A 21,758-nucleotide genomic window follows, 5' to 3' on the forward strand; every position below is an offset into this window, starting at 1 on the left:
TTTGTTCCTATATTTTGTAGTATAGTTTAATGTCTGGTATTATGATGCCTCCTGCTTCACTCTTCTTGCTAAGAATTGCTTTGGCTGTTCTGGGTCTCTTGGTTTTCCAAATGAATTTCATTATTACTTTTTCTATTTCTATAAGGAATGATGTAGGTATTTTAATTGGAATCACATTGAATCTGTACAGTCTTTGGGTAGTATGGCCATTTTGACAATATTAATTTTGCCTTTCCAAGAGCATAGGTGATCTTTCTATCTTTTAAGGTCTTCTTCAATTTCTTTCTTTAGTGTTCTGAAGTTTTCATTGTAGAGATTTTTAACCTCTTTTATTAAGTTGATTCCCAAGTATTTTATTTTTTCTTTTTGAGCCTATTGTGAATAGGGTAGTTTTCCTAATTTCTCTTCCATAGGATTCATCAGTGATATATAGAAATGCATTTTATTTATGGGTATTGATTTTATATCCTTCTAGTCTGCTAAATTCATTAATTAATTCTAGAAGTTTTCTGGATCCTCTAAGTATAGAATCATGTTATCTGCAAATAAAGGGATGGCTTCAAACTAAAAACCTTCTTCTCAGCAAAAGAAGCAATCAATGAGGTGAAGAGAGAGCCTACATTTGGGAGCAAATATTTGCCACATGCATGCCAGATAGATCACTAACCTCCAGGATATCTAAAGAATTCAAAAAGCTTAACACCAAAACAAACAAACAAACAAAAAAAAAACCTACCAATAAATGGACTAAGGAGCTGAACAGACACTTCTAGAAGAAGATAATCGATCAACAAATATATGGAAAAAAATGTTCAAAATCTTTAGTAATTAGAGAAATGCAAATCAAAACTACTCTCACTCCAGTTAGAATGGCAGTTATCAAGAATACAAACAACAATAAGTGTTGGTGAGGATATGGGGGATAAGGTACACCATACATTGCTGGTGGGACTGCAGATTGGTGCAATCAATCTGGAAAGCAGTATGGAGATTCCTTAGAAAACTTGGAATGGAGCCACCATTTGACGGAGCCATCCTACCCAAAGAACTAAAAATAAGCATACTTTAGTAATGCAGCCATATCAATGTTTATAGCAGCTCAATTCACAATAGCTAAACTGTGAAAGCAACCTATGTGCCCTTCAATAGATGAATGGATAAAGAAACTGTGATATATACACAATGGAATATTACTCATCATTAAAAGAGAATAAAATCATGGCATTTGCAGGTAAATGGATGGAGTTGGAGAATATCATGCTAATCAAAGTAAGCCAATCCCCCCAAAAAACAAAACAAAACAAAAAAAAGCTAAATATTCTCTCTGCTAAGTGGATGCTGATCCATAATGGGGGGAGAGGGGCATGGGAAAAAAGGAAAAATTTTGGGCAAAGTTGGGGAGCCGACAGGAGAGGGTATGGTGGCAGGAAAGATAGTGGAATGAGATGGACCTTATTACTCTAGATATGTGTATGACTGCACACATGGTGCAACACTATATCATATACAATTTGAGAAATTAAAAGTTGTACTGCAATTGCGTACAATGAATCAAAATGCATTCTGCTGCCATATATAACTAATTAAAATAAATGAGTTAATTTAAAAAATACTAAGCATAGTCTTATTATATTATCTGTCAACCACACTTATAGGTATGTACCTAAGAAGTTGAAAACTTGTGTACACAGAAAAAACTGTGCGTGGATGTTTATAAATTTTATTCATGATAGTCCAATGTAGCGAGTCATCCATGGGCTGTGTGTGTAAGCTATGAGCATTTGAGCATCAAAGGGGACTGGTCTGGCATTGCACACTGAATGGCTGTGAGACATAAATATGCCTTTCCTCTCACTCTGCCTATGATCCCACATAGCACCTGAGATGGGGGTTGTGGGAGACCAACCTCGCATGTGACTGAGTTAACTCCCCTACTGGGCGATGTAGCATCAGGCACCTATGCTGCTAGACTGCCCTGCTCATATAGGGTTCAAGTGACTATGTCTTCGTGCCTGGGTGTGTCTTCCTACAGTCCCATGGGTGGAGCTATGCTCACCTGTTCCTTTGTAATATAACCCCTTGCCCTGTTTAGGATAAAACGTTACATGGAAGTGCCTTGTGTGTGTCCCCTTCTCTTACTGTGCCCTTGGGTGTGGCATACCTAGATGTCAATCAACCTGCTGACAGTGGACATCATGAAGATAGACTCAGCCCCCTGAAACCTGACCCCTTGCCTCATTTGAATAGCTTCTCCTCAATAAAAGGGGTCAGCGCGTGCTCCCTCTCTCTCTTCCTGTGGACCTTTAGGTCAGAGGAGCCCTCACAGCAACCCCAAAGAAAAAGGAATTTGTGTCTCTTATGTGGTTATTTTGCGCAGCCCAGTTAGCCCAGTTTACCTGGAGTGACCCCTGAGCCATTTAGTCGCTAGCAGAAACCCAGCAGGGGGTGACTTGCCAAGATGTCAATCAATCTGCTGACCACAAGACATCACAAAGTAAGACTACTCCTTTGAAACTATTATTTGGTGAAGAACATTCCATGGAACATCCCTTGTGTGTGTCCCCCCCTGACAAAATAAAAATAATCTAGGTGCATGCTCTCTTTCCAGCACTGCCCAGCATGGAGCTGACCCTTGGGGTTACTGAGTAGTCCCATCCTTGACCTAAGGAACTCATGTTCATGTTTTGTGTGGTTTCTTTGCCATTTTCTCAGTTATTGCTGCATCCAGCTCCTTTGAACCCAGCTCATCTCCCCAGCCTGGCCAGCTGGCAACAGTCCAACACTGGCAGCAATCAAAATGTCCTTTAGGTAAATGCATAAACAATCAGAATATACCCATACAGTGGGATAGTCTTCAGAGATAAAAATAAATTAGCTACAAAAAGACACAGAAAATGTTTAAAAATATATTGCTAAGTGAAAGAAGCCAGCCTTCAAGAGCTGTATACTATCATACACCAACTATACTGCAGCCTATTAAAGGAAAAAAAAAAAACAAACATGGAGATAGCAAAAAGTCAGTAAGTGGTTTCTAGGAGTTAAAAGGTTGGAGAATAGGGAAAGAGGCAGGAGAACAGAATAGGTGAAGTACAGGGGGAAATTCCGGGGTTGCACAATATTACTGCATGATGTAATGATGGATACACAGTAATATATGTTTTGCAAAATTCAGAACTGTAGAACACAGAAAGTGAATCTTCAGTTTATAATTATGTAACGATACTGGTAACATTCACTTGTACCACACTTTTAGATGTCAATAGTAGGTTAAATGGCAGGGGTGGGTAATTTGTATATGGAACTATCTATACATTCCACTCAAATCTGAACCTGTTGCAAAACCTAAAGTTTAATCATTTAAAGATGGAATAAAGGAGAACTAGATCTCCATTGTTTGTGCAATTGCTTTTTCAGCAGACTCCTTCATTAAGGTGGGCTTCAGCTTGAGAAGAGGGTTTTACTTAAACCTTCCTGACCATACTTCCTAACTTCATAAAATCTCCTTCATAGGGACTTTGATCTATGCACCAAAGACTTTGGTTACAAACATTTCCTGCTTGCCTAAAGTTTAACTGTGGAATATTTGGCAGTGTCTTTGATGGTCCTTGACCTGGCCATAACACTTTATCATCTTTAATGTTCTGGGCTGTGAGTGGGGATAGGAAGATTTGGGAGGCAGGACTGTGTTTTCTCTGTTTTTCTAGCACAGGGCTGCAGTTGACACCATTGCCTTCATTTCCCTGAGATCATCTTCTCCACAGCTATGGGAAAAGACACAGGCATCATGAATGAATCGACCTATTTAAAATGCATCCAACTATTAAATCTTTAAAGGTGTGTCAAGACCAATCTCTCTCTCTCTGAAAGGTACTTCATGATCCAGTGATCTCACTTGTGGGAACATATTTTTTCCTGAATTTAACCAGAATGAATTATATGCTATATGAGGAGCCTATTTCATTTTTTATTCTGATCACTGATTCATATCCTTGATTTGTTCTTTTCTAAGAGGATACAACTATGTTGATCTTAACTGAGTGTACATATTAGCATATGTTTACAATAAAAATATACTGGTTTCTTCTCTGAAACTTTTTCTGAAGTCATAATTTCTAATTTTCTACTTCTTTCTCATAAGTTATACAAAATAGTCTTCCAGCTTCTCTCTCATAAAAAAAGAGAAAAACAGTTAATCTTTCTACTTGAATGGTTATATGGCCCAGAATGTGACAAATCATAAGCCACTAGAAGTATATTCTTACAATGTAATTTTATATACTAGTTTTATTTGCTTTATTAGAGCCAGTCTTATGTCCAGCGAAGTAAAGCAGATAGCCTCTCAGGTAAGGAGAGTTGGGAGCAACAACAACACAGACAATATGAAGACTATAATAATTTATACCAAAGGTGCGACAAAGGATGAAGATCCAATTAGGAGCCCAAGGACCCAGATCCTTCTACATTTCTCCCATAACAGGATTCATCAAATTATATTGCAATTGTCTTTACTTATCTGAGGGTCCCATCTACCTTCAAACTTCATAAGTATACAACTACATGTGTCTACTTACTGTTTTATCCCTAGCACCTAGAAAAATGCCTGGTTACATTATGCACTCATTAAATAATTATGAAATAAAGTAATTAGACTAAATAATCTAGGAAAATCATTAAGATTCTAGCAATATACAATGGACTCATACTCTATTTAAAAAATCCTCTCTGTCTGTTCATCTCCAACCAACTCTCTTAAGTCAGCATAATTAAACATTTTCCCCTCTTTAAGAACATTTTCTCCTCTTTAAGAACATTTTTATCCTCTTTAAGAATCCTCAGGTGTTTTGTTTCTTTCTTTCTTTGCTTGAGACAGGGTCTCACTAAATTTCTGAGGACACTGCTACGTTGCTGAGGCTGGACTTGAACTTGTGATCCTTCTGCCTCAGCCACTGGAATCTCTGGAATTATAGGCAAGAGATACATTATTTATAAAAAGCTTTAATAGTTTTGATTATAATTACATTTTAAAAGGATACAAAGCCCAATCCAATGATGATATTCCTATACCCATTAAAGAACAATGAGCTTTCTTATAGGTTTGTAGGATTTTCTTATGTATTATGATTATGGGTTCCTTGTCAGATATATGTATTATAGATATATTCTCTCATTCTGTCTTTTGTTCTCTTAGTTTTTTTAAATAAACTGAGAAATTAAATGTAAATCCACTATGTACACTTATGACTGATACTTTTTTGTGTTCTGTTAAAGAAATTCCCTACTCAGAGTACTTAAAGTTATTATCTTACTTCATTTTCTAAAATAGTTATTATTGAATAACTTGTATTTAGTGATATAATCTAGGTAAAATGGTTTGAGGGATCAATGATATTTATTTTCAATACATGGACCCTCATTTTTGATTAATTCTCCCCATTTATTTCCTCATTGTATTATATTTACATGTTTATCCTATATCAAGTGAACCTATATTTTATCTTAGGTTACTCCATAAGGCAGAACCTAAACCAAGGACATGTGTGCCAATAGTATATTATGTTATTCCAAGATATTAAGAGTATAAGAGTGGAACAGGTAAGAAAGGAAAGTCAATACAAGGGTATACTGCTTCCTGTTTATCACTCTAAACAATATTACTATTCAGAAGGTTCTGTCCTTCTAAAGGAAAGTTCAGAACCATGCCTCAGAATTGTGTACCCATGACATGAAAGAGAGGAATATTTATCCACTAATTCTCATTCCCTGACTAATAGTTATTCCAAGAGTGTTAAGTCCCTTTATGCATGCTTTTAGATTTGTTGGGTGGGAGACTATCACTACCCTCCATAGTAGCAGAAAAGTCCTGGGGCAGATAGGAACAGATTTATGGTACAGATAAAGTGAGGTGTCATAATTGCATCTTCATGCAACAGGTTATTGCACTTCCTGGATTAAAATGATGGACTGAGAAGATGTGAAACAGGGCATACAATATGTTGATAAAGTTCACCATTATTTCAATCAGATGTGCTCAAGCCCAGTCTACCACAGAGACTTTAAGTAGTCATCTGCAATCCGTAAGAAGTCTCAGTACAAAAATATGCAACAATTTTTGAAGTTAAACTGATATTTATCTCTCCCTTCATCATTGGCTACTATTCTGGATTTCTCTTACCCACAGGCATCACTTCAGCAATATCAGATGGCTTGTCCCAAAGGTGATAAAGGTCCCTTTGGACTAAAGATAGAAGAATAAACATAGTCCTTGGACAAGGTAGTGAATGTGCATTGCTGTCCTTTGCACTTAAACTGAACTATTTTATTATCTTTGCAGTTAAACATTGATAAAAATGAATTCACAATATCAGTACCCAGTGTTTTGATCTCTTCCAAGGACAATGCCCTTGGTTAGTTTAGTAGTAGCTCAGTACTCAGTGGCTGTGCACCCTGCCCCTTGGCTAGAAATGATTGATCCAAAGGAAAATTTCTGACCTAGTTGGAATGGCCAGATTCTTCTAAGGGAATATTGTGTTTTAGACTAGAAAAGAAACAGAAACACAGTCAGAAGATTAGTCCTGTTAACAGCAACTACCCAGAAATGTCAGTAACCTCTTGATACTAAGGTCCCTGGAAGGCTATGATTGTTGCTGTTCTTTCTAAGTTTTTGAATGTTAAATTCTTACTTAAATTTTGTGTGATGATTCAAAATCCTTATAATAAATCTCCCATATTTCTTTAAGTATGATTGAATTTTCTTATTTACAACCAAGTGATTTAATAAATAATCATCATCATTTAAGAGTTGGTTCCATATCATGAAAGGTATTCCATTTTTACCCTCCCAAGGCTCTTATATTCCCTGCCATTTTTCTTTCCTCACATTTTATTAATGAATAAAAAGCCATAATTTATTTGAAATACAGTTATAGTTTGGTAGATATTTGGGGTGCAAAAGAGTCAAATTTTCTGCCAGTTGTTGGAAGTAGTTTGATTTTTATTTAGCAAACACCTAGCATTTACACTAAATGCCCAGGATAACAACAATATCCTCTCCAATCAACAGAAGAAATCATTTGTGTCTGTGGGAGACCGACATAGCATGTGACCGCGTTTGTCTCCTCTTCTGATTGGTGTAGAATTGTGGGTCACTCTGCGATCTGGTTGCCTAGGTAACCCAGACAGTAGCAGATCTTTAGGGTGGAGCAACTGTGTCTTCGTGCATGGGCATGCCTTCCTACATCCCCATGGGTGGAGCTATGCTCACCTGTTCCTTTGTAATATTACCCCTTGGCCTGTTTGGGATAGAATGTTCCATGGAAACACCTTTTGTGTGTCCCCTTCTCTTACTGTCCCTTGGATGTGGCCTTGAAACCTGACCCCTTGCCTCATTTGAATGGTTTCTCCTCAATAAAAGGGGTCAGAAAGTGCGGGCTCTATCTCTTTCTGGGAGCTGTCACAGAACCCCCAAATAAAAAGGTATTTCTGTCTCTTGTGTGGTTATTTCATGCAGCCCAGTTATTTCACTTTCCCTGGAGTGATCCCTGAGTGTTTAAGTCGCCAGGAACACGACACCTGTCCATATTATGAAAAGAACAGAAACAAATAGAAAAGAGTACTTGGAACGAAATTATATTTAGCAAATTATGTTTGGTCTGCTCTTAATTTTATGAGATATTGTTTGGTATATCAAGAAAAAAAAGGTTTCCCTCGATAATTAAGCTGGAGCAATATTGACTTAAACACAGATAATAGGCTAATGCCAATCTCCTCACTCTTTAATGATCAGTGCATGCTATGAATATTCAACAAGCAGATACTCTATAGAAAAATTCCCAATATTATTTGACCAGGAGGTGTTCTTCTTGCAGAACATCTGCTAGGATTTGGATTCTGAAATAAATACTTGTAGAATGCGGTCAGAGGGAAATAAGTAATTACTGAAGCTCCGAGTCTGTATTCTCTTCACCTTCAAAGAAATAAGTTTTGTAATGTTGTGATGCATAATAAATTTTGAACAACTGAATTAGTGTGTGAATGATTGTGTAAATGGCTAAACTGATGTTATCCTACAGATATGACTACTTTGGGGTTGTTTAGATTTTAATGTATTTAATTAAAACTGTTGAATGATTACAATATTTGAATTTACTGTGCATTATATGTATTGATTTCTTTAAACCAAATCAAATCCCTATGACATAAGTACTATCATGATTTTCTACTTTATTGATGAACAAATGAAGACTTAGAAAGTTAAGTCTGTCCAATGATACAAAACCAACAGGTGGAAAGCAAGAGTGAGAACTCAGTTCCATAAACTTCAGGATTTTACATTCATAATTAGCATAGTAACATCTCTTCATTGTCCTAAATTTTCTGCCATTTGATAAAAAGTCTCGTAGGTATAAGGCATGAAAAATTTCACCTTTTCTTTCCTTTTGAAATTGGGCTAGAAAAATACTCACAAAGACTGCATGAAATCTATCCCTTATTTCCCACTCAGTGAAGCTGAAAGGTGTGTTGGAACACATCCAGGTGGGAGACAGTAAAACTAAACCCTCTCCTAGCTCTGAAAGCTACTGGACCTTCAGAGTCTTTTTTTTTTTTTTTGAAGATAATAAGATTCACTTTATAAAGTTGGTCTGGGGATTAAAAATTATACATGTAGCTGAGCATGGTGGCACACACCTATAATCCCAGCGGCTCAGAAGGATAAGGCAGGAGGATCTCGAGTTCAGAGTTCAAAGCCAGCTTTAGCAGCCACTAGGTGCTAAGCAACTCAGTGAGACCCTGTTTCTAAATAAAATACAAAATAGGCCTGGGGATGGGGCTCAGTGGTCGAGTACCCCTGAGTTCAATCCCCGGTACAAAAAATAAATAAATAAATAAATAAATAAATTCTTATATATATATTCATATATATATAAATGAACAAGCATGGTAACTAGAATGTAGACCCTTGAGACAGACTACTGGAATTTGAATTCCAGCATCAATGTGTTCTGAGTATTCTAGTGCATCTGCTAAATTTCCTAATCTGTAAACTTGATTGATATAGTATCTTAAACATGGGGTTGTTAAGAGAATCAAATGAGTTAATATACATAGGGCACATAAAATGGTGCCTTGCTCATAGAAAGGATTATGTACAAGTTAAATATATTAGGTAATCTCCAAATATCATCTATTATTGGTACTGATCCCATAGGCACATCAAAAATATTATACTTTAATATTTTTTCTTTTTTTAATTTATTACTGTCTCTACGATTACTAGCTATAGGATCTGTCAGTTTAATTTTTCTAAGCATTATTTATCTTAAAATGTGAACAGAAAACTACCTAACATGGTTTTCAAGAGGATTAAATTGCTCATCATATATAAACCTCTGGCACATAGAAATATTTCAATAAAAATTGGTTTGTCTATTACTCCCTTATTTGCTTCCTTTTCTCCTTCTTCCTGAAATTAGGAAGCAAGGCTTGCTCCCTGAAAGTCTTAACTATCAAATAAGGGTGTGCTTTCAAAAAGATGTGGTGAGCTGGGCATAGTGGCCTGTGCCTGAAATCCTAGCAACTTGGGAGGATTGAGGCAGGAGGATCACAAGTTCAAAGATAGCCTCAGCAACTTAGCAAGGCCCTACTCAACTTAGTGAGACCCTGTCTCAGAATAAAATATAAAAAAGTTCTGAGGATGTGGCTTAGTGGTTGAGTGCCCCTGGGTTCAATTTTCAGTAGATAAAAACAAAAAACAAAAAAACCAATGTGGTGAATCATTCAATTCAAAAAGAAAATCTCCAAGTACAAAAATGCTTTCTATAGGACTTGGATGTTAATATAACTCAGATAGTGTAATGGGAAATATAGCATCTCAAAATATTTCTCTTTTTTGGAGGCACACATTTTTAAAACTAGTATATTCACTTAGAAAATTTATTACTTGTCTTAATAGGATGTTTTTTTGAATGGCAAATAAAGACCTGAGAGGATTAGGTAAACATTTCCAAAATCTTGGGAATATTTTTGAGGTAGCAAGTTGCTGGAATTTGATTTTCCTGATCAAAGAGTAGATTTTTTTTTTTTTTTTAACAATCCTCTGATTTAATGTAAGTCTAATGAGGCAGAGAATCTTGAGTCAAATGATCTCTTACTAACGCAAGATCCCCTAGGGCCCTGTGAAGTTACTGATAGCTTCATATACAATGCTCAACACATGCATTATGGAAAAATTGTCATTATAAATTGTATTGATGCTGTGATTAAATGCAATCTTGCTTGATGTCCTTTGAGAGACTTAAAATATTATAACCTGAAGACATGAAGTTGTTCTAACCAATCAGCACTAATAACATCATACATGTTCATTGAATTTTATAGCTACCCAGAGATTTTACATACATTTTGGCACATCATCTCTATGAAGTAAGTAGCATAATTATTATTACCCAGTTTTATAGATTAACAAAAATAAGATAGAGAGAGGTGAAATGGCATGCCCACTGATAGCTTGTAATTAAAGATAGAACTAGAAAATCATTTTTATTATTCAAGAAAAACATGTTATTTCTACTAAACACTATTTCCCAGCAATGTAAGAGGTAAAAAAAAAATATATATATATATATATATATATATATATATATTTATATATATATATATATATATATATTTATATTTATATATATATATTTTTATATATATATATATATATGGATTTTTAAAAATCTGCTCAAATATAAAAGAGTAGAGTGGGGATTTAAAAAAAAAAAAGTTCTTTCTGACAGTAGTAAATCCCAAAGTAGAAAATTTTGTCAAATTAACTACTTTTAGCCTTTGCTCTATACTCACTATCAAATCTTTCTTATTATTTAGGATCCATGAAACTCTGGACACAGCAATGAGCCTATGAACATAACTTCACTGCTAGAACCATCTCACTGCTTCATGAATGCCAAATCTGCCCATACTTCTCCTAAATAAAAGTGTAGCAAAAACAGAAATAACCCCTATCGATCCCACAAGCGTTTGTTTTGTTTTGCCTTGTTTTAAATACTCACCTCACTATCTTTGAAGTATTCTATAAAGTATCTTTGAAATCTATAATCATTGTGAGGGAACATAAAAGTCTACCAATAATTTTCACCTTTTGCAAAATAATTGGGCTATAGATTCATATTCCTTAATGATCAGCTGATAATTGATTATGTGTTATGGGGATAAGTAGTCAAAAACAAATAAGCAAAATGAGAAAAAATGCATTGTATCATTAACTTTTTTTTTGAAAAAAATAATGTATCAGTGGACTTTAAAAGAAAAGATTTTCAATCCTAAGGACGTCTTGAATAATGTGTGAGAGAGTATCTATGTGGGTGTGTGGGTGTGTATGTTTAAACCAAGAAGAAAATCATCACTAAAAATTGCAAAGTTAAACTTGCAAAAGTAAGAAGAAAAGTCCTCATCTCTGGCACATAAAAACTTTTATATTCACAATATTATTTATTCATTGACTCCTTCTATGATCACTATTCCCTTGACTGTTCTTCACCTTTTAAAAACAGGACATGACAGCAACAATGGCTGTATTAGTGAGAGAAATCCAGAGGGGAAACAGTCTCGCTTAGTTTTACAAAGCCAGGGGTTCTTTTCCTTACTTGCACATCTTCAGAACTACCATCTGTGCTAGGGAGAGATAGCTGGAGGAGTGTGATAGGGAGCCATTGAGAGGAAAGGTAACGATTCCAAAGGGGAAGTTAAATCACCCAGCTGTCAGGGTTTTAGATGCTGAAAATGTCATTTTAGTAAATAATCCAAGCCTCTCTCTTCATTTCCAAATACACCTTGGCTCAGTGGCCTTGTCCCCACTGCTGCATGGGGGTGGGGATAGCACTGGCAGTATATCAATGGCATCACAACTGACTCTGAATGCAGTTTTACAAAAGCCCAAGGGGCATCAATTCACAAGACAAGAGCCAAGCAGATCCTTTTTTGCAGCAGTTTGATCCACCTGAGTGCCTCTGGTCACTTGTCCATTCTCTCATCAGCATTTGTCAATTTTAAATGTTTAATCTTTAGTCAACTGTCTCTGGAAGATACAGGAGCCCCAAAACATATTAAGGGTAGGAAATTTAAAGAGGTAGAACCATAATGGCCAATTTAGAACTATAATAACGAATTTAGAACCATAATAGCCATAGTAGTTATTTTAAAATCTTCTTAAAATCTTCCTTTCATACAAATGTTATAAATACATATTAAAGTAGAAATTCAAAATAATCTCAGTAAGCTTAGAAATTTCCTAATTAATGACAGACAAAAGAGATAAAATGATCAAGGCAACATTACAAAATTCTGTACTATGTAGGTATTTCTGAGTAGAGGGAATTGGTAAATCATTTAATCTTAACTATCTGTCACTCACCCTGCCATTTATAGATTTGATGTCAAAGGCCCATAGAATGCTCCTGGCTTACTAATTAATGGCTAAGATCCTGGTGTCTGAATTGTAAAACAGTCTGTTTTTCGTTATATCAAATAGCATTTATTAAATAAAAGTTGATTGCGAGTTTATATACCAGTCATATAGCCAAGCTAAATCAATCTGAATTTTTCAATAAACCAAATTAATTGTTATGGTTTACCTAGAATTAAGAGACTAAACCTTTGAAAACTCCCTTTGATGCTGAAATCCTAGACTAACTTCTTATGCCACTTATTTTCTATATATGACAAGAAAAAATAATTTTATTTTCAATTAGAAGTTAGAAAAACTTAGAATCCTATACTTAACTGTGATGAAGACTGAACTTCACCTTAACGATAACAAGGAAAGTCCAATCCAGGATGACAAATGCTAATAGTGTTTTATCACCTTTTTTAAAAAATTGATATAGCAAGTTCATTTCCTCAGAGCCTCATATACCTCTACATGCATATAAATTTGCCAATTGGGGTATTCAGGAAATGTTAGGCTTAGATTCCCATATGAACATATGAAATGTAATTCTGAATCTTAATCAGAAACATTCACAATGGCTCATGAAATAGAAAAAAAAAAAAGGAAATAATCTTCACAGGAACTAGACTTGTCATTACTTTATTTCCAATTCCACATGCCAAATGGAATTCTGGAAAGATAAGATAACTGAAAAGTACTTTACAAGGGAAAAATTACTCTATTAGTCTGATGATAAAAGTAGATAAATAAATGCCTCTTCTCCTTCTTTGGTTTTCTAGTACCGCTTCCTGACTATGGGTAAAGGTGTAAATTTAAGAGACACAATTGAGTATCCATGTATTTGTCTATTAGTTTGTGGCTACCCAGCCAATTTAAAATGTAATGTTCAACTATGTTTCATTTTATTACCTCCAATTGAAAACAGGGAAAAACAATAAAAAAAAATGTGGGTGTAGTTTTATGAGCACCACTAAAGTAGTATTATCACAATCTCAAACTGTTTTCGTTCAAAGAAAAATCTATGGTCAATCTTTGCCTGTCGTCATGTCGAAATGGTTGTTGAAATAAGAAAAAAGTAGAAGTCCAAGAATTTGAGCAAATTTTCACTCCATGGGATGTTTGGTCAAATATAGATACCCCTAAAAATCTGTTGCTAAAACAAAATGGTTTATTGATGAGTAATGAATTAAAGTATAGAATATTCTAAGTACAGAAATGTTTAAATATAATATATAATAATAAATACAATATATATTATATATAACTATAATTTTAGTATTCATGTAAGACTATGCCTTCTTCTCAGTCTTATAAGACATTTTCAGAAATGGATTTGGTCTAAATGGATGTGTTTAATTATAACACAATGGCATTAACCAAATATAGGGTAAGTAATTTTAATTCTTGAAAATACTAGTAGTTATTGCTCATGAGCTAGGAAAATGAAATATCTTGAAAAACAGGATTTATTATAAAGTAATTTGGCCATTTTAAATTCTAGTTTAAAAGTTACCAGACATTAAAATTGCATACCTTTGGAAAGAGCTTTAGAGAGCACTCATTCGAAATTTGCTCACAATTAGTCAAGTTGGCTCTGTTTCGAGGTTGGGGTAATTTTGAGAACTGATGAAATTATAGTTTACAAATAGAACTTGTGGTGGGTTGAAATCATTGTGTGTAACCAACTCTTGGCACATATGCTCTAATTCTATTATACTTGTTTATCTAACATACTCCCCTTCCACCTCACCTTTGTCAGACACTGACCAGGGTGGTATACTTTGCCGACCAGGGTGGTATACTTTGCCAACCTGGATAGAAGGATGGGATCTGACCATGGGACTTGAAGATCTTCATATGGAAACTGCTGTTTAGGAGGAGTCAAGGGGCTGAAAGTGTAAGTGAAATCAATTACCAATTCATGCACGCTCTTTGTGTGTAGGTCTCATGTATAATTACTACACCCCCAGTGTGTAGGACATTCCCAGTATTTCTCAAGTACAGAAATGACAGCTATTAGGTCAAAGGCAGAACTAACAAAGAAAAAAGAAAAGAGGAACTAAGACCACCCTGATTGTTTTACTCCTTGTAAAAACTCTGTGCCATTGAAGAACTTTCCACTGTCATGTATAACTGATTAGAACTAACAAATAAATTGAAAAAATAAAACAAATGTTTTCTCTGATAAGTGGATGCTAATCCATATTGAAGGGGTGGTTCATGGGATAAGCAGATGGACTTTGGATGGGGCAAAGGGGAGGGGAGAGGGGGTAAAGGGTTAGGAAAGACGGTGGAATGAGATAGAGATCATTACCCTAGGTACATGTATGATTGAATAAATGGTGTGACTCTACTTCACAGCAGAGAAGTGAAAAATTCTGCTCCATTTGTGTACAACAAATTGAAGAGCTTTCTGGTGTCATCCACAACTGATTAGAACTAATAAATAAATAAATAAATGGATCTATGCTATAACTTTTCCTCTTAAAGACTAAGGAAAATATCAAAATTATATGCAATATATTTACAATTATTATATTTACTGATATTATTTTTACAAATCATCAATCATGAGAGCATGAATTAAAGGATACATAGTACTCTCATCTCCTGTTTCCTTAACAAACATTATTCCCCAGTAAGTGTAGAATTGGCTCCAGAATCCTTAACAGAGCATGCCAGAGAGCTACCAATTGTAATTGCACTGTGAAGTGTGAGTATCACAAGTCATTCTCAGTAGGAAAATATATGAATTGGCCTTCTAAAATGTTCTCATTTCACAACAAACATACAAGCAACAGAGTAGATAAATTGGACTAAATTAAAATTAAAAGCTTTGTGATTCAAAGGATGCTATCAAGAAAGTAAACACACAGAGAGACTGAGAGATAATGTTTGCAAATCTTACATCTGAAAAAGAACTTATATCTATAATGTAAAAAGAACTTTTATAACTTATTACTTAACAAGTCAAATGATCCATTTTTTTAAGTGAACAAAGGATCTAAAAAGCTAAAAAGCCCATGAAAAGATTTTCAACATTCTCTGGTATGCTTTTTTCCTCCAAAATTTATGTTAAATTTTAATCCCCTGAGCCAAAAGAGGTAGGGCCTGGAGCAGGTGATTAGGTTCTGAATACTGTTCCCCCATGAATGGGATTAATGTCCTTATAAAAAGGTCTGGAGGGAGCCTTTTTTGGCCCTTTCCTGCCATCTGTGATGTGAAAATGCAGGAATAAGACACCATCTTGGGAAGAGAGAATGAGCTCTCACCAGAAATCAAATCTGCCTGTGCACTGATCTTGGAATTCCCCACCTGCAGAACTATGAAAAATACATTTCTATTATTTATAAATTACTCATATATGGCATTTTGTTACAGTAGCACAAACAGATGAACACATTATCTATTTGATTTGAATGCAAATCAGACTGGCTGGAATGTAAAATAAAAGCATTTGTAAAAATGCAAAGAAACTGGAATTCTTACCCTTAAAATGGAAATATAAAATGATCCAGCCACTTTGGAAAATAGCCTGACAATTCCTTTCAAGATTAAACATAGAATTAACACACAATCTAGCAATTCCACTCATTGCATGTACCTAAGAAAAATGAAAAGTTATCGCACAAATAAGTTGTACACAAGTGTTCAGGGAAGCATTATTTATAATAGCTAAAAATGGAAATAACCCAAAGATTTATCAACTAAAATTTGGCTAAATGTGATATATACATACTGTGAAATATCACTGAGCTATAACAAGATGAACTTTGAAAATAATGCTAAGTGAAAGAAGCTATATATAGGAAGAAATATTGGATTTCACTTTGTAAAATGTTCAGAATAGGCACATCCATAGTAGATTAGCTGTTGCCTAGGAATCTGGGAATAGAAGGGGAGGAGAGGGATGACAGATAATGAGTATGGAATTTTTCTTTGGGCTAGCTAGTGAAAATATTCTATAACTGATTATGGTGATGGTTGTACAATTCTGTGAATATATTAAAAGTCATGTGAATATATTAAAACTCTTCACTTTTAGGTGGGTTAATTTTACCATATGTGAATTATATCTCAAGAAAATTTTTAACAAAAAAGTTTTTAATTTAAAGGATTCTCAGAACTACCTTTTCTACAATTTAACTAGAAAGGATCTCCACTTTGTTCATGCAATGACATTAGTAAGTTCTGAAGAGGACCATGGTTATATATGAAAGGACTCTGTGTTTATAAAAAGTTGCTGAAATATACTGAATTCAACAAACACCCATGTAATATACACACACATTACTATGGCAAATAGCCTGAGCCTCTATTCAACAGGTTAAACATTCTTTTTTATTCTAGTCAATCACATCCAGTTTTCCAACAGTCTCCCTAAGGGTTTTATGAGCAAGACCAATTAGTCAGTATCGCTTTATTGGATTGTTTAGGCCTGCCAACAGTTTGGTGAATTACACAGCTGTCACATCAGTTCATGAGTGATAGTCGGCAGAAAGACAATAGCAGTGACAAAAACACCCAGTATACAAATCACAGGAAAAATAAGAGCCTAACTCTTCTAAAGTAGTGAGGAAAATCATTGTAGGGGAAAGAGAAGCATACATTGATTTCTGGGTATTTTGTATACAGAAGTGTGTCAAAAACACAGTAGGAACTCAGGAAGTGATTAACCACACCTCCCTCCTCCTGAAGAACCCAGGAGAATCTCTTTAAGATGCTCAGAATTTTTCTTTATATAGATTACACCAAGAAGAATATAAACACATTACACACACACACACACACACACACACACACACACCCCATACCCTACTATCCCATATACAAATAAAGAGATATAGACACACAGATATATGTTTACATCTCTCCCTCTCGGTCTCTCCCTCTACCCCTCCTTCTATCTATCTATCTATCTACCTACCTATCTATCTATCTCTGCAAATCTGTGAAGGCAACTTGAAAGTCTTTCTTATAATTTTCCTAATTTGTGGTTATCTACGTGTTTTAGTGTAGGTTGTCTGAGAAGTCCATTTTGGATAATGCCAAAATTGGATTAAATGAAAAAGAAATTTATTGAAGAAAATGGTTGTGAGAGAGAAAATGATGAGGTGAGGCAGGCACCAGGAGAGGCAGGAGCTATCACTAGATTGTGAGGTGACTCTTTGAAGGAGACAGGGAGGGAGAATTGGTAGAGACCTCTGGGACTACTGTGCAGTCTAAGGAAGTTTTACAAAAGCTGTTGAGTTCTTGAGACAAAGTCAGACATGAAAGGAGACCCACATCTGTCAAGTACAGGCCCTAGTTATGTGTGACTTGTGTAGTCATTGGTTGGGAGCAGTCTATAGGAAGCCTAACTTCAGTGAAACTGCAGAAACACCATCAGAGCAGAGGGGTTTGAGGCTCTGGTCAATTACAGTTCCTGTTGTTGAAAGTCAACAAGATGTGTCTCATGGACCCTACATTATGATTCACAAGCCTCATCTATTCTTAGGAATTCTTGCTCTGTGAAAATGTCTTAATTCATGAGATATTTTCAAATGCAAAGAAAACATTATTGATAGTTATCCTGGAAATGATAACATGGCCATAGGATAGATTTGTAGATATTTAATAATCACTTGTTGATTTTGATTTTGTAATTTTTTATCTCTTTTTTAGTTATACATGACAGTAGAATATATTTTGACATATTTTATGCAAACATGGAGTACATCTTATTCTATTTGGGATCCCAGTCTTGTGGTTTTACATGATGTGGAGATTCACTATGGTGCAGTAAATTGAAGAAATGGCCCAAGTCTCCCCACTGCCCTCTATTTATATCCTTTTTGATGTGATTTTTTTTCACTGCTTCCCTTAAGAAGGCTGTTTTCTCACTCCTTGAATGTAAATTAGCTCTTTAAGTTGCTTTGACCAATAGAATGTGACAGAATTGATGATACGCTTATTCTAAGCCTAAGCCTCAAGAGAGCTTGTGGACGTCCACATTCTTTCTTCCTCCTCCTGCTTGGTCATCAAGAACACGACTGGTGGAGCCTCTTAGAATATGAGAGATGTGCAGGACAGCCAAAATGGCACAGATGTCTCACTTGAAGCCCCATACATGGGAGAGAGAGCCTAGCTAAGAGTAGTAAAGCCACCTTGCAAACTGACAAAATTGGCCACAGACTTGCAAACTGACAGTTGGTCACAGGCACGTGACAGAGCCCTGACAAGCTAAGCTGAGATCTGCAGAACCACCAGCTGACCATATTGCTGTGATCAGTAATAAATTATTATTTTAAATTCTACATATCGGGGTGATTTATTACTTATCAGTAGCTGACTAATATATTATCGATCACTTGAAAGCTTACATGTTTAAGCTGTTGGCCCAGTACTTGAAGGATTTACACTATACAGCCACACATGCCCAGTCTCATGTGTGCACACTCACACACACACACACACACACACACACACACACAAACCGCATATCACAGGGCCCAGTGAATGGGGCTTCTGACTATATTCTATACCATTAAAAAAAAAAAGATCCGATATCATAGGTGGTTATGGCTTTAGCCACCACAAGCAGGATCCGTTGTGGTTGCCTCATTTGCCCTATTATAATATGTGCAGACCAGCAAGAGGTCCTGGAAGCCCTGAGTAATCAGTGCCATTGATGAATGATACAGACAAATTATTCCCTCAGATCTTTCCAGAAAATTTGAAGAAGGTGATTTAGATTTTACTCTAAAGGACTGAAAACTAACCTTTCTCATCTGTGTAGTTCTAGCCTCTGTGATAGATCTGGAAACTCAAAGGGATATAAAAGTGATCCATGTCCATGACAATATTTAAAGACAAATGCACAAGAAACTAATTATGGTTTTAAAATCTCCATTTTCATCTGAAAACACCAGAGTTGTTAAATGTCTGATCTTAACATAGTATTTGCAATCATAATCTTCTACTAGGACTTCTGATTTTATATCTCCATCCACAATGGACTGCATGTTAAATGAATTTAATATTTTAAATTAAAGAAGGCATACTCCATATCTATGCTGCCAAATGTGATAATTATGTGGTTGCTTTTAGATATTCATTAAATTTCTGGATAGTAATTTGCTTTGTTGGGAGACCTGTAAACCAAATTATCTATAGTCTTATCTATAACCCTGAAAGTTATCTGAGAAATAGGAAGCCACACACACCCCATAGAAGCATCCTCTCCATCTCTATTAACATTTAAACAAGGTCATCAGAACCATTAAAACTCTACCACAAATACAGTTCAGCCTGTAGTGCTACTTTTGTATCTGATAGAGATACATTTTCAGTTCTGGTGTTTGGAAATGCTATGGCTACAGAAGAACTGAGCAAATTGCAGACTAGAGGCCACAGAAACTCCCGTTGCTCACTTTTCCCTTTGTCCTCTTTCCCAGGGCTTTCATATATTGACTGACAGAATAAATATTCCAAGGCACAGCTTACATTATACATTCCCAGATGACAAAATTTTAAGAACTTTAAAAACCCAAGTTTCTAAAGACCTCTAAAATCTGGCTATTGATTCCCTTTCTATCCTTAAATCTTCATTAACCTGCTCACCCAACAGATGCCCCCAACTCTTCACTCTTCTCCTAATTGATTTTTGATTTTTGCCTTCTACCTATGTGTTAGTCATTTTTCAGTCCTCTTAACAAAATACCTAAGATAATCAAATTATAAAAAGAAATGTTTTATTTTGGCTCATAAATTTGGAGGCTTGGGTCATGATAAACTGGTCAAGTTGCTTGGGGTCTGTGGCCAGGCAACACATCATGGTGGGAACACAGGGTAGAGCAGTATATCTCACCTCATGACCAGGAAGAAAAAAAGAAGAAAGAAACCAGGGTCCTACAATCCCTTTGGGGGCATTCCCTCAATGATCACAGACACTCCCAATAGGCCCAGCTTCTTAAAGTTTCCACAACCTTCCAGTAATGCCAAACCTTTAATATACAGGTCTTTGAGGGACATTCAGTCTCCAACCATAATGCTTTGATAATCTCACTGTTCAGTAAGAATGCCTCTTCAACTGTTTCTGTTTGTATGACTGGGGTGTATTTTCCACAATCCAATCCAAATGAATAACTTTAACCTACATAATGAAGCGTTAACTACAAACATGTCTGTCTCACTATTAGGCAACAAACTTCTTGTAGTTAGGAGACATCTAGTTCATTTTTTGCATACTCAATATCATCCAGATTTGTGCCTAAAATTACAATATTAATAGTAATAATAATAAATTAATGCTTTATATGTGAATATGCATGTTATATGTATGTGTGTGTGAGTGAGTGTGTGTGTGTGTGTGTGTGTGTGTGTGTTGTGTGCACGCACATGTATTCCATTCTACCATCTTAGGATTCAAAAGAAGAACCCATCTCATAATATTTAATCCAATAAAAATATAATTGTCCAGTATACTACAAACAATTTCTCCTTTTCTGTTTCTTATTCCTCCCTAACCTAGGCAGGCCTGTAATGACTCCCCACATAGTCACTCAATGCAAGGGACTGGTCATGGATAAAAATGCCTCTTGGAGGAAGAACTAAAATAAGAATCTTTCCAATATCTTGGGATTCTCAATTCTCCATTGCAATTGCAGCTATCATCGCTATAAATGTAAAGAAAAGGAAGTCATTTCCTGTGGTTCCATTCAATTACTCTTTCCATACAGAAAAGAGCTTTACAAAGTTATATCTTTTATTGTTGAAAGACTCTCAGATTCATGTGCATTCATGTATTTTTATATTTTTCTTCAACATTGAAAACAAAAATTTTCAACCTCACCATTTACACAGAACTAGGGGTAATTCTTCCCCCTAACACATCCCAAACCTGGATACTTACCATGGATATTGACCTCAAGAGGAAATGAGCATCTTCCTCTCCTTCTGGGAAATTTCCCTTCTAGTAGTCGTGGTGTCTTTTCCTTCTTGAAGGTCTCATTCAAGTCCGTACCAGTATGCCTGAGACGCCCTAAACAGTAAACGTGAATGGGTCAGAAAACATTTAAAATTGTGGATTTTATCATATACATATTATGTCTTATTTTAAATAAAAAGCTCAGAATCCTTTCTTCTCAGGGGGTCCCCTAGTTCTACTAAACTTCTTCAACCATTCCTCAGTAATCTCAGCTCTCCATACTGTAAAGGTCATGGGGAGCCATAGCCTCTGCTACCCGAAGAAATCTCCAGTTGTACCATCTCCCCAGCACACATTAACAGGACCAAATATATATCTCAAGTTGTGCTCTTCCAGGTC

This window comes from Marmota flaviventris, chromosome 4 (assembly GCF_047511675.1).
Source record: "Marmota flaviventris isolate mMarFla1 chromosome 4, mMarFla1.hap1, whole genome shotgun sequence".
NCBI classification, from domain to species: domain Eukaryota; kingdom Metazoa; phylum Chordata; class Mammalia; order Rodentia; family Sciuridae; genus Marmota; species Marmota flaviventris.